Source organism: Elephantulus edwardii, unplaced genomic scaffold (assembly GCF_000299155.1).
Source record: "Elephantulus edwardii isolate Elephantulus edwardi_28Jun2011 unplaced genomic scaffold, EleEdw1.0 scaffold00182, whole genome shotgun sequence".
Classification (NCBI taxonomy): Eukaryota; Metazoa; Chordata; class Mammalia; order Macroscelidea; family Macroscelididae; genus Elephantulus; species Elephantulus edwardii.
In genome coordinates this window covers 5490414-5501977 of record NW_006399932.1, presented here as the reverse complement: position 1 = coordinate 5501977, position 11564 = coordinate 5490414, and the positions used below count along the sequence as shown (strand labels likewise).

Here is an 11564-nt window from a genome sequence, read left to right as displayed (position 1 = left end):
AGGAAGGAGAAGGGGGCTGAGGGTGGGGAGGGTAAGATATCATGGGGCTGAAGACTTTGGTGGGTGGAGGGAGGGAGCAAAAAAAAAACCCACAAAACAATGCACATGAGTGAAACACAACAAAAAATGTTTTAAAAGAGTGAATGAAAAATGCAACTAGAAAAAACATAGATATAGTAAAGAAAAGTGTAGTTACAACTAAAAAGTGTAATACATGGGAAAATCAAAGCAAGTGATGTTGTTATAGTCTGTTGAGTCACTTACAACTCATAGTTCAATAGTTCTGAACCCTGTCCTATAGTAAGCCAATCTCAGTGTCTCTGACACATCTACCCCTATCACCCCAGTTATTGTGTCGATCCGTTTCATCCAGGGTTTTCCTACTCATACCCCACATTTCTCCTCCAGCCTCCCAAATGATCTGTACACACATAGATTGAAAAGGTATGGGGATAGGATGTACCCCTGTTGTACACCTTTTTTTAACTGAATATTAAATATTTCTCGAGTACTGCTATATACAGGCAGAAGGATCAGAAGTTCCTTTTTAATTTTGCCAGCATTGCCTAGGTCCTCACATTAAAAAATCCATTCTGCTGATTTTGGCATCCATCCATCCATTTACTGGTTAATCTTCATATACAGTCTTCTCCAGAGAATTTTCAAATACTTCATAGTGATGAAGACCAGTCTATATTCCAATGAGCATTTGAAAGAATACAGGAAGTGCCATTACTTTCAACTCTCTCTGGCAAAGCAGCATCCAATGCTATATAACCCTTCCTTTTGAAGGCAGTGGAACAGTATGATACTTGACTGCCAGACGTCCAGTTTTAGAAAAAGCCAAACCAGTGCTATATAAGGCACCACATAACACGCCAACTAGTGAACTTCTCACGACACAGTTATCCTTGCTTATATTACCTGAATATAAAGCATCAGTTACAAACAGTTTGTATGTAACTATAGTGAATAAGAATGGAAACGTAGTTAATGATGCATATGTCTTCAACGCATCCTGGTTAACTCTGAAGCAGTATCTGAAAAGAAAGTTTGCTAGTATTCCAGAGAGGCCAGCTGTTGTTCTAAAGAACATGGTCTTGTTCTCTTTTCTAAGATCTTCAATTTTTTTTCCCCCCTGTAAGTTCAATGACTGCTGATCTTCTGAATTTTCCATCTTCTAAAAATAATTGGGCTGACCATTGGTATATGTTGTCATTTTGATGTCCTAAAAAAGAAGTAGTCCAAGTCATTCAACTGGCTACCACACCTAAGAGCTTCCTGAGTGGTGAACATAAGCAGTTTGGAAGAAAGTCCTAGCTATCTCCTTCTCCTGAGCGCCGCCATTTTTGCAGCTCCTGTACACCTTTTCTGATTTAGAAACATGCAGTGTTTCCTTGATCTGTTCTGACAACTACATTTTGGTTCAAATATAGGTTTTGCATGAGCACAATTAAGTGTGCTTGGATTCCCATTCTTTTCAAGGTTAACTACAATTTATTGTGATCCACACAGTCAAATGCCTTCATATGGTCAATGAAACACAGGTAGGCATTCCTCTAGTACTCTCTGCTTTCAGCTAAGAGCCATCTAACATTAGCTATAATGTCCCTAGTGCCATGACCTCTTTTAATCCCTGCTAACACATTTGGCAGTTCTCTCTTTTACAGTCTTCCAGTCGTTTCGGATACAATTAAACTGGATTTTGAGGATGAATATGTTTCACTCAAAGCTCTTTTACATGCAAGGGACAAAGACCCTGTTTAAAGTGGTCTAGTAAAACAGGAGATTTATGGATTTGTATGACAGTGAGCTTAGCAGCAGACATAGTTGGATCTGGGCACCTGAACATTGTCAACAAGACTTTGGTTCTTGTTCTCTTTTCATGTATTCATTTGGTCATACACTTGGCTAGTTTATTTTTCTGTCTGGGCTCTGAAGAGACCATGAAACAAGGAGTTTAGTTGCTTATGTAGGTTGGATTTTGAATGAAAGCAGATAATGGAAGAAATATTTTTACTTGTGCTTTATTGACTATGCAAAGATATTTGTGTAGATCATAACAAATTATGGATAACACTGAAAAAAATGGAAATCACAGATCACTTGATTGCACTTGTGCAAAACCTACACATAGACCAAAAAACTGTTATCTAACTAGAATAAAGGAATATACCATGGATTAAAGTAAGGAAAAGTGTTTATCAGGGCTATATCCTTTCTCAGTACCTGTTAACTCTATATTTCCACCAAATCCTTCCAGAAACCAGACTACATGAAGAAAGATATGGCATCAGGATTGGAGGAAGATTTATCAACAACCTGTGTTATGTAGACGACACAACCTAACTTGGAGAAAATGACTTGAACTTTATTTAGCACTTGTTGCAAAAGATCAGATACTATAGACTTCACTATGGAATACCTCTCAACCTGAAGAAAACAAAAATCCTTCCCACTGGACCAATAGATAGTCAGGACATATGACAAAAAAATTAAGTTCTTAAACATTTCACTTTAGAACAGTAAAGAAATTTGAGTAATGACGGTAAAGAACACCAAAGATGTGTTACATTGGGAAAATACCCTGTCAAAGATTTGTTTAAAGTGTTAAAGAAAGAGCAAGCATGTCATTGTAAAGAGTAAGTGTGCCTGATCTAAGTAGTGGTACTTTCAATTGCTTCTTATGTATGTGAAATTTGGACAATGATTAAGGAAGACTTAAGAAGAATCCAATACCTTTGAATTACAGTGTTAGTGAAGGGAATTGAATATGCCATGGACTCCCTAAAAGACAAATCTGTCTTAAAGGAAGTGTAACACAATCAGGGTACTCTCCAGAAACAAAGATGGTAAAACTTCATGTTACATACTTTGGACCAGTCTTTGGAAAAATACATTGTATTTGGAATGGTAGAGGGTCAGAAAAGAAAGAAAGACCCTTCACCAAGTGGATTGAAACAGTCACTATAATAATGGGCTTAACCATTGTGGAGATCATGAGGATGGCACAGGATAAGGCAACTCTGTGAGTTGTAGTCAACTCAATGACACCTAATAACTACAGTTTCTTTTTCAGCTGAATTTTCTTCACCTGTGTAGTCTTTGCACCTCTCCCTTGACCTAGACCTCTAGACTTACAACCTAACAACATCTCTTCTTCCAACAATTCCATCCATGCTCCTGAATTTCCTCTAATCCACTTGGATCTTATACCGATTCTAGAACCAAAAATTGGGGCCAACAGGATGGACTTCATTGACCAGATTTGTGTTTCAAGACCAAGAGGAGAAAGGTTATAGTCTATAGTACCTTAAGTTTCTGTACCCAAGACATTAGAGTAGAAATGAGTAGTTTTCAATGAAAGAGTCAAGCAATGAGACCAGAAGAAGGAAAGCACTTCAAGGCCTACCTGAGAGGAATGAAAGAAAACATAGTTCTAATTTTCCCCATAACTGGCAAGTCACTGATACAAGTTCTTGTTATTGTCTTCTCTTTTCAAACAGTTTGGATGGTATTTTCTGACTGTTGAGCATATATTACACTGAAGGGTTTTTGGTTGTCTTTTTTTAAGACTAGTCATCCAGTTCAGATTATTTAGGACCTTTTCCAGTAAGTCCCTGATATTCCAACTTCCTTTGAACTCTTAGAAGTAGGTTAGGGGAACGAGTAGAAAGTTAAACTCCCATCATTTTGGTGGTTGTTGTTGTTATTGTTCTGTGCCATCGAGTTGTCTGCAAGTCATACCAACTGTGTGTACAATAGCTCTGAACCCTGCCCTATCCTGAGCTACTATCACTGATTGCAACACACCTACCCCCGTTGCCACAGTTGCTGTGGGTCATCTCATCTGAGGTCTTCCTATCCTGCACTATTCCTCCACCCTTCCAATTATGATGTTCTTCTCCAAAGACTGGACCCTCTTGGCCACATGCTCAAAGTATTTGAGATAGCACTTCAAAATTCTTGCCTCCAAGGAGCAACTTGGTTTCCATGGTATGTTCAAGATTCTTCTGCAGTACCACAACTCAAACACATTGATTCTTCCTCTGTCATTCTTAGTCATTGTCCACCTTTCTGATGCATAGCAAGTAATTGCAAAGACCATGGCTTGGATCAGGTGCACCCTAGTGCCTAGAACAACATCATTGCTCTTCAGCACTCTGGAGTGGTCCCTTACAGCAGATATTCCAATGAAATTTTTCTTTTTATTTTCTGACTACTGATGTCAAGAGTGGTGATTGTGGACCCAAGCAAACTGAAATTATTAACAATCTCTTCTTCATCTATCATGGTGCTACCAAATTGGCCCAGGGGTGAGAATCTTTGTTTTCTTGATGTTGAACTTCAATTTATATTGAAGATTATAGTTTTTGACCTTCTATAGCAAACACCTCATATCCTTCTCTGTTTCAGCAAGCAAGGTATGTCATCTGCATAACACAAGTTGTTGATGAGTCTTCCCCCAATTCTGATGCCACATTCCTCCTTATACACCCAAGCCTCTTGAATAATCTGTTCTGAATGCAGATTGAAAAGGTGTGGAAACAAGATGCATGAACCATGCAGTTGTTCCTTGCTCTGTTCTGACAACTGCTTCCTTGTCCAAGTATAAATTTTGCATGAGTGTAGTCAAGTGTTCTAGGATTCCCATTCTCCTCAAGGTTGTTGTTGTTGTTAGGTGCCATCACATCATAAACGACTCATAGCAACCCTATGAATGAAAGGCCTGATCACTTTTCATAGAGTTTCCGGAGGCAAGCCATTTCGGAAGTGGATGCCACTCCTGCTTCCAAGCTTGTTTTAATTGGGAAGCTCCACCAAACAATGTCCATCATTATCACATTTGGCACATCAGTGTCACAGTGTTTAGCATCACAGCAACCACGAGTTACCTCTGTACAGCAATGCGCAGACCAGTGCTATACCATCTAGAAGAATGTTTGACAGAAAAACAATTTGAACAAGGCCTGATTAAAATCACCCACCTTTGGCTTGGTAGCATAACTTTCTGTCACTAGGCCAATGTAGCTCTCTCTATGTTGTTGTTGTTGTTACTGTTGTTAGGTGCCTCATAGCAACCCTTATGAACAAAAGGCCTGAGCACTGTTCATAGAGTTTCTGGAGGCAAGCCATTTAGCCACAAGTTATTGTGATCCACACAGTCAAATGCCTTTGCAGAGTTAATGAAACACAGATAGACATTCCTCTGGTACTCTCTTTGCTTTTGGCCAAGATCCATCTGACATTGGCAGTAGTATCTCTAGTGACACAGCCTCTTGTATTTCTGGTAGTTCTCTGTCAACATACTTAGTGTTTCAGTTGTTTCTGGATAATCTTCAGCAGGATTTTCCTTGAATGTGATATTAGTGATTATCATCTTTATAATAACCATGAAAATTTCTCAGTCTCCACTGCTAATGGAAGAACAACCCACTTTGTCTGCAGTTCCCAATTTTACATATAATGTGGTAATGCTATTAATTAAGATGTTGAACTTTCAGTAAAATGGTCAAATACTGAGTGGATACTTGTCTGGTTCATGTCTGCCTAGGAGTTTCTTGTTTGTAATTTTCTAATGTATGCTGTTGTGGGGTGCAATTAAGGTAATTCCAACTCATAGTTTTCCTACAGGACAGAGGAGAACTACTTTATAGTATTTCTCAGACTCTAAAATTTGCAAGAGCAAATATGCCCCCCAAAATTTACTAAGTTGTGATCTTTACAGCCATCTTCACAGACTCTGCTGAACTTAAACTTGTGTTCATGTCAACTCAATGACATCCAAGAACAATCTTACAACAGCAGATTTCCAGATCTTTTCTTCCATGAAACTACTGGGTAAATTTGAACCATCACCCTATTTTTTAGCAGCCCAGCACTTAACCCTTGTGCCACCAATTCTCCTTCATTCTTGTTGGTGGTGGTGTGTGCCATTGAGAGAACCTTCTCATATTTGACCCTCCAATGGGTTTTCAGCATCTATAAACTGCACAGAAAGAAATTGTCCATCTTTGTCCAGTGGAGCAGCTGGTGGATTTGGACTTTGCCTCTGAGTGGGCACCCCACTCCTTACCCACTAGGTGACCAGAGCTTCCTATTAATATACATTTGTGTTCTTGTTGCTGTATGCTATCAAGTCAGAACTAATTCACAGCTGACCCACCAGCATGTTTTCAGTGACAGTGAACTACACATGAGGATACTGCCCATCTTTCTCCTGTGGAGCAGCTGGTGGATTCAAATCACTTGCCTTAAGGGTTGGCAGTACAACTCCTTACCCACTAAGCTACCCAAGCTCCTATTAATATGCACAAGAAAAGACAATTTTCTTTTTTCATTCTTTGCCACCTGTATGTATCTTTTAAGGAAATCTGTGCCTTTAAAGTGATGGGAGGTGCTATGACATGAGGGGGAAGCGTTGTTATCAGGCATTCTTTTCTTCCTGTAAGCTGTGCTGTGCGAGCTACATTAACTTGGAGGCTCATCTCTTTCTAGAAGACAACGTACTAAACAATGACACCTTGATGGTCTATTGTTACTATTAGGAGGCTGTAGTTTCTTCAATCTAATTTGTTCCACCTGATTTGTCTTCTGCTTTAAGGATATGAGCCTGAACGGAGAAAAAGAAGGGGTTCTTACTTAGTAATTAAAAGAATTGAATTAAATGCTTGTTTTGCCTCTCTCTGGGGGGTATCAAGCAAGCCCTTTAACCTCTGGGTCTAAAGTTTTCACCTTACAATCAGAGAGGCTGGCTTTTAAATCTAAACACTTCCAGGGATAGATATTTTGGCTGAATAGATGTTTCATTTTAGTTAACTAGGTTTGGGCTTACCTTCTCTGCATATAATTGCACCTCTATCGTAGTGCCTAGGAGTATTGCTAGCACTGTAGTTAAGTACCGGTTGCTAACCACTAAAACCCAGCTCAAACTCGTATAGGGGGAAGATATGTCAGTCTGCTTCCATTAAGTATTAACAGCCTTGGAAACCCAATGGGGAAGTCCTATCCAGTCCTGTAGAAAGGCTATGGGTTAGAATTGACTCAAGGACAACAGATTATGTTTTGCAGGTTAACATAGGACCAATCCATCTCCTTCTCTCCCCCTCCACACAGGACCTCTTTAGTTATTAGGTGCTATCAGGTCTAGTACAATGCATCGCGACCGTAACAGCAGACCTGAATCCTGTCCTATCTTGTGCCATCCTTATCATCTTTGATACACTTGAGCTTCAGTCACCATGTCAATCCAACTTTTTGGAGGTCTTACTTTCTTTTACCAGCCATCCACCTTTTCTAAGTATGATATCTCTTTTCAAGAAATGGCCTCTCCAAGCAACATGCCCAAAGTATGTGAGCAAAAGCCTCAACATCCTTGCCTCCAAGAAACAATATGGCTGTGCTTTCTTCAAAATATATCTATATTTTATGCAATCCATGAGGTAGTCAGTTCTCTTCTCCAACACGACAATTCAATTCTTCTTCTGTTATCCTTGTTCATTGTTCAGCTCTCAGATCTATAGCAAGTGATTGAAAAGATCATGACCTGAATCAGGCACTTCTTAGCCTTTAAACTGACATCATTGCTCTTCAGTCTTTCAGAGAGTTCCCTGACAGCACACTTTCCCAAAGCAATGAGCCTCCTGATCTTCTGACTGCTGGTATCAAGGGGTTGTGGATTCAAGTAAGATGAAATCATTGACGGTTTCAGTCTTTTCTTTGCCCATCATCTTGTTGCCTATTGGCCCAGTGGTAAGCAATACCTTAATAATATCACTTAGCCAGAAAGTGGAGGAGCCAGAAAGGAATCTGAGCAGTGGACACCAGAGCCTGATGACAGTAGCCCTGCTTGTGTATGCTGCTGTTTGCAGCCACCCGCCCCCCTCTCTTTAGAGCTGTGCTGGCCCGAGAATCTGCCCCTCCCCACAACACAGAGCCACGTTCTATAAAAAAGAACTAAACATTGCCTTACCTAAGTTTGTGCAAAATCTATAGCGGTTATCAAGCCCTATAAAAACAAAATGAGGGTAGCTTCACTCTGGCCACAATGCTCATGGGGTTTATGCTCACTATTTAGAGCTCACTATTTAGGGCCCTGGCTTTGGGAAAGAAGGGTCTAGAAATAGAATTGCATTTATTTCATAGCGTATCTTTAAGTATTTAAATGAAATGCTATTAATTGTTCCTTGGGATTCAGTTGATGCCACCCAGGATGATCTTATGAATAATAATGCAACTTTGCTTGGTCCTGTGCCATCTTCTTGATGAATGACATGCTTGAGTCCACTGTTGTGGTCACAGTGTATTTGTGGTCACTGAGGAGGGGGAAATTGCTTCTAGCACTATATTGGATGATATTTTGTTGTGATTGATGATTCTTAAATGGATGACCCTAGAGGACATTATGCTGAGAGAAATATCTCAGTCACAAAAGGACAAATATTGCATAGGGCCACTACGGTAAAACAGAACTGACATTGGGGTTGAGGGAAGGCAGAGAGAAGGGGAGGAATGATGTATACTGCATTGCAACAGATGAGGGAGAGAACTGTTTAAAAGGGATATATGAATAGGTATTCTTGTCATGTCAGGAGTCCAGAATGAAAGCTGCATGGTGCAGTGGACTTGGGAGGGGGAGGGGCTGCATAACAATGAAAGAGTTTTACTTTTCAAGGAGAAAAGTGAATTGGGGGGAGGGGTGTGTAGGGAGAAAATGCAACAATGAATGACTGGAAACCCCAAGTCTCTGTAAACTTTCATTAAAACGAATTTAAAAAAAGTCGATACCAGGTCTTTCTTAGTCTAGAAGCTCCACTAAAATCGTTCTACCATGGACTATCATTCCATAAAATGCCAGTGGTTTTGTCTCTGACATTATAGCAACATGCAGAGCCATGAACCGACAGACTGGCAGTGAGTTTAATTAGGTAATTCTCTCCAAAAATTTAGCAAAATATCTCTCAATCGTGAACACCCAATATGTGTTGATTAGTATTACCAGTCATGTCAAAAAGCTTGATTACTCTAGTATGCTTCTAAGGCACATCCCAGCATGCATCCAGACATTGATCCAGAGGTTAACAAAAACTTGCTCCATCATTGCTGGTAAGTGATATTATCTCTCTACTTTGTGTCTGTTGTTGTTGTTGTTAAGTACCGTCGAGTCACAGGCGACTCATAGCGACCCTATGATGGAGAGTCCTCGACGCTACTTTGTGTCTACTATTTAAAAATCACCTTGACAATAAAGAGTTCATTTCATTTAGAGTGAATATGAAAATGAAGCTTATTATTGAATATTAGAAGTTTTGTTGTTGTCAATATATTACTTTTTATATGAGAAGCAGCAGAATGTACAGGGACCCACCTCAGCCACCCAGCCACAGCGATGTGAATAATGGGTAGAAGGCAGAGGCGGAGGTAACAGCTTTTCCTCCTTCCCATCTTCTCTCCATTTCCTTCCAGAATGACAACTGGACTTAATTTTCCCTAAAGAAAGTCAAATGCATCTGTAAATCACCCTCCTGAAGGCATGAAAAAAATGTACTTCAAAAAGCGAAACAAGCTGCGTTTAATTCCCATAATTAACTTTCTTTATAAGTGTTATCCTTTCTAAGCCAGTGACTACAAGTGAGCCTGCTCTTGTCCGGGAGTTTTTAGACACATTTTAGGGCCCTTTCCAGCACACGTGGGGCCCAGCTAGATGTTAAGCAAAGCAGCCTTCACTGGAAGGCTGGGTGGGGTCCAGAAGCAGCAGGACCTCCCATTGTTCTGGAGCCTGAGGCTTTATGTCCTTCTCTGGGGAAGATCCCAAGCTTCCTGGTGGTTGTGGTGATTAAGGAGAGTTCTTCCCAAACTGCCAAATGCATGATACAAACTGGGCATCTCTTCTTGGTCAGCAGAGTGGGAATCACTCTCTTGACAAGCAACTTTGCATCTCTGGTTAATTGGAAGACTGAATAAATGAAGCTATTTTAAAAAATTAGGTGGTGGGCCTAATGGTCTACTTTATCTTCATCTGCGTGTGTGTGCTCCAGCTAAGAGCACAGGGTCCAAGAATCTCTTTTGAAATCAGTATGGTCTGTTGGGTTTTGAGTGGCAAGTCCCAGGTTAGTTTAATTCGTTTCAGACAATACTGAGCACATTGTTTAATGGATGTTAGGGAATGACTCCACACGAGTGTGTCCAGAGATAAGCTCATCTCTCTTTCCTGGCCCTTCTTTCATCGCCCTGGATCTGGCACAGTCCTTCCTGCCTCCTTAGTCTCCAGGACCGTCTGTGTCCTGCCTCCTACTCCTACTCTTTCTTTCCTTGGTTATATTATGCTTGGCACTATCCCGCCACCCTCCTGCTACCCTCATCAGGATTGTTCTGTTCCTTATACCCATTCTGACTTGTTACCAGCTCACTGTATGTTAGCAAGGCTCTGATAAATTAAACCACATGTGGGTTACACCCAACACATTTGTACGTGAATAGAGAACATAGTCTAACCCACAGAAAGTTATTTGTAATCTGAGAATAGTGCAAGCGCTAACTTGCAAGTGACAGGATGACGTGAAAGGCGGAGTAAGGTGGGACACTAAAGCAGTTGGCTATAATCATTATTATATAGGCCTTTGGCGTTATCCTGTTAGCCAAGGCTTACGCTTATTGAGGGTCCTGTGGTGCCCTAGTGGTAAAAAGCTGCACTGAAATCCCAGAGGCACAAGGTTGGAATCCAGAAGGCTCTAGAAAGCATTTAGTTTATGAGTTGTATTTGTATGATTTTAAGGTTATTTACTGAGTGTTGATTGTGTGACAAACATCATACCAAGTACTATTTTATTTATAACCTCCTTAATGCTCATGGTTATTTCAGGAAATACTGCTATTCATTGTTGTCCAGCTGGAACAGATTCATAGCCGACCTTTCCCTGAGTTTCAGAGGTTGTAAAGTGAACGGCATAGTTGTGTGTCAAACACCATAACTGGCTACTCATCATGGACAGTGTTTGGTGGAGTTCCTAGATTGATTCAAGTATAGTTTTATATCTATATATATATCTATATATATCTATATCTATATATATCTCACATATATAGTTTATATACCACATATATGTAGTTTATATACAGTACATATGTATAGTTTATACACTGTACACATGGATAGTTTATACACTGTACATATGTATAGTTTATACACCATACATATGTATAGTTTATATACCATATAAGTAGTTTATATACCACATATATAGTTTATATACCATATATATGTAGTTTATATACCATATATATGTAGTTTATATACCATACGTATGTATAGTTTATACACTATACATATGTATAGTTTATATACCATACATATGTTTAGTTTATATACCATATAAATATGTATATATGTATATGTGTGTGTGTATATGTATATATAGTTTATATACCATATATAAATATATATATGGAGAGAGAGAGAGTTGTTGATTGCCTTCGAGTCGAGTACAAGTCATAGTGACCTTTGGGGCTGAGGGCCGAGGGTCTAGTGCTATTTCATTTTGGAGGAACATGCTTCTAAGTTGTAC

The 11564-nt window shown here is 39.7% G+C and overlaps 1 protein-coding gene across 1 annotated transcript in view; it reads left to right on the top strand.

Moving 5' to 3' along the window:
- The window catches only part of CPVL (carboxypeptidase, vitellogenic-like), a 154154-nt gene that overhangs the window by 44185 nt on the left and 98405 nt on the right, over positions 1 to 11564 (top strand). The window lies entirely within an intron of this gene.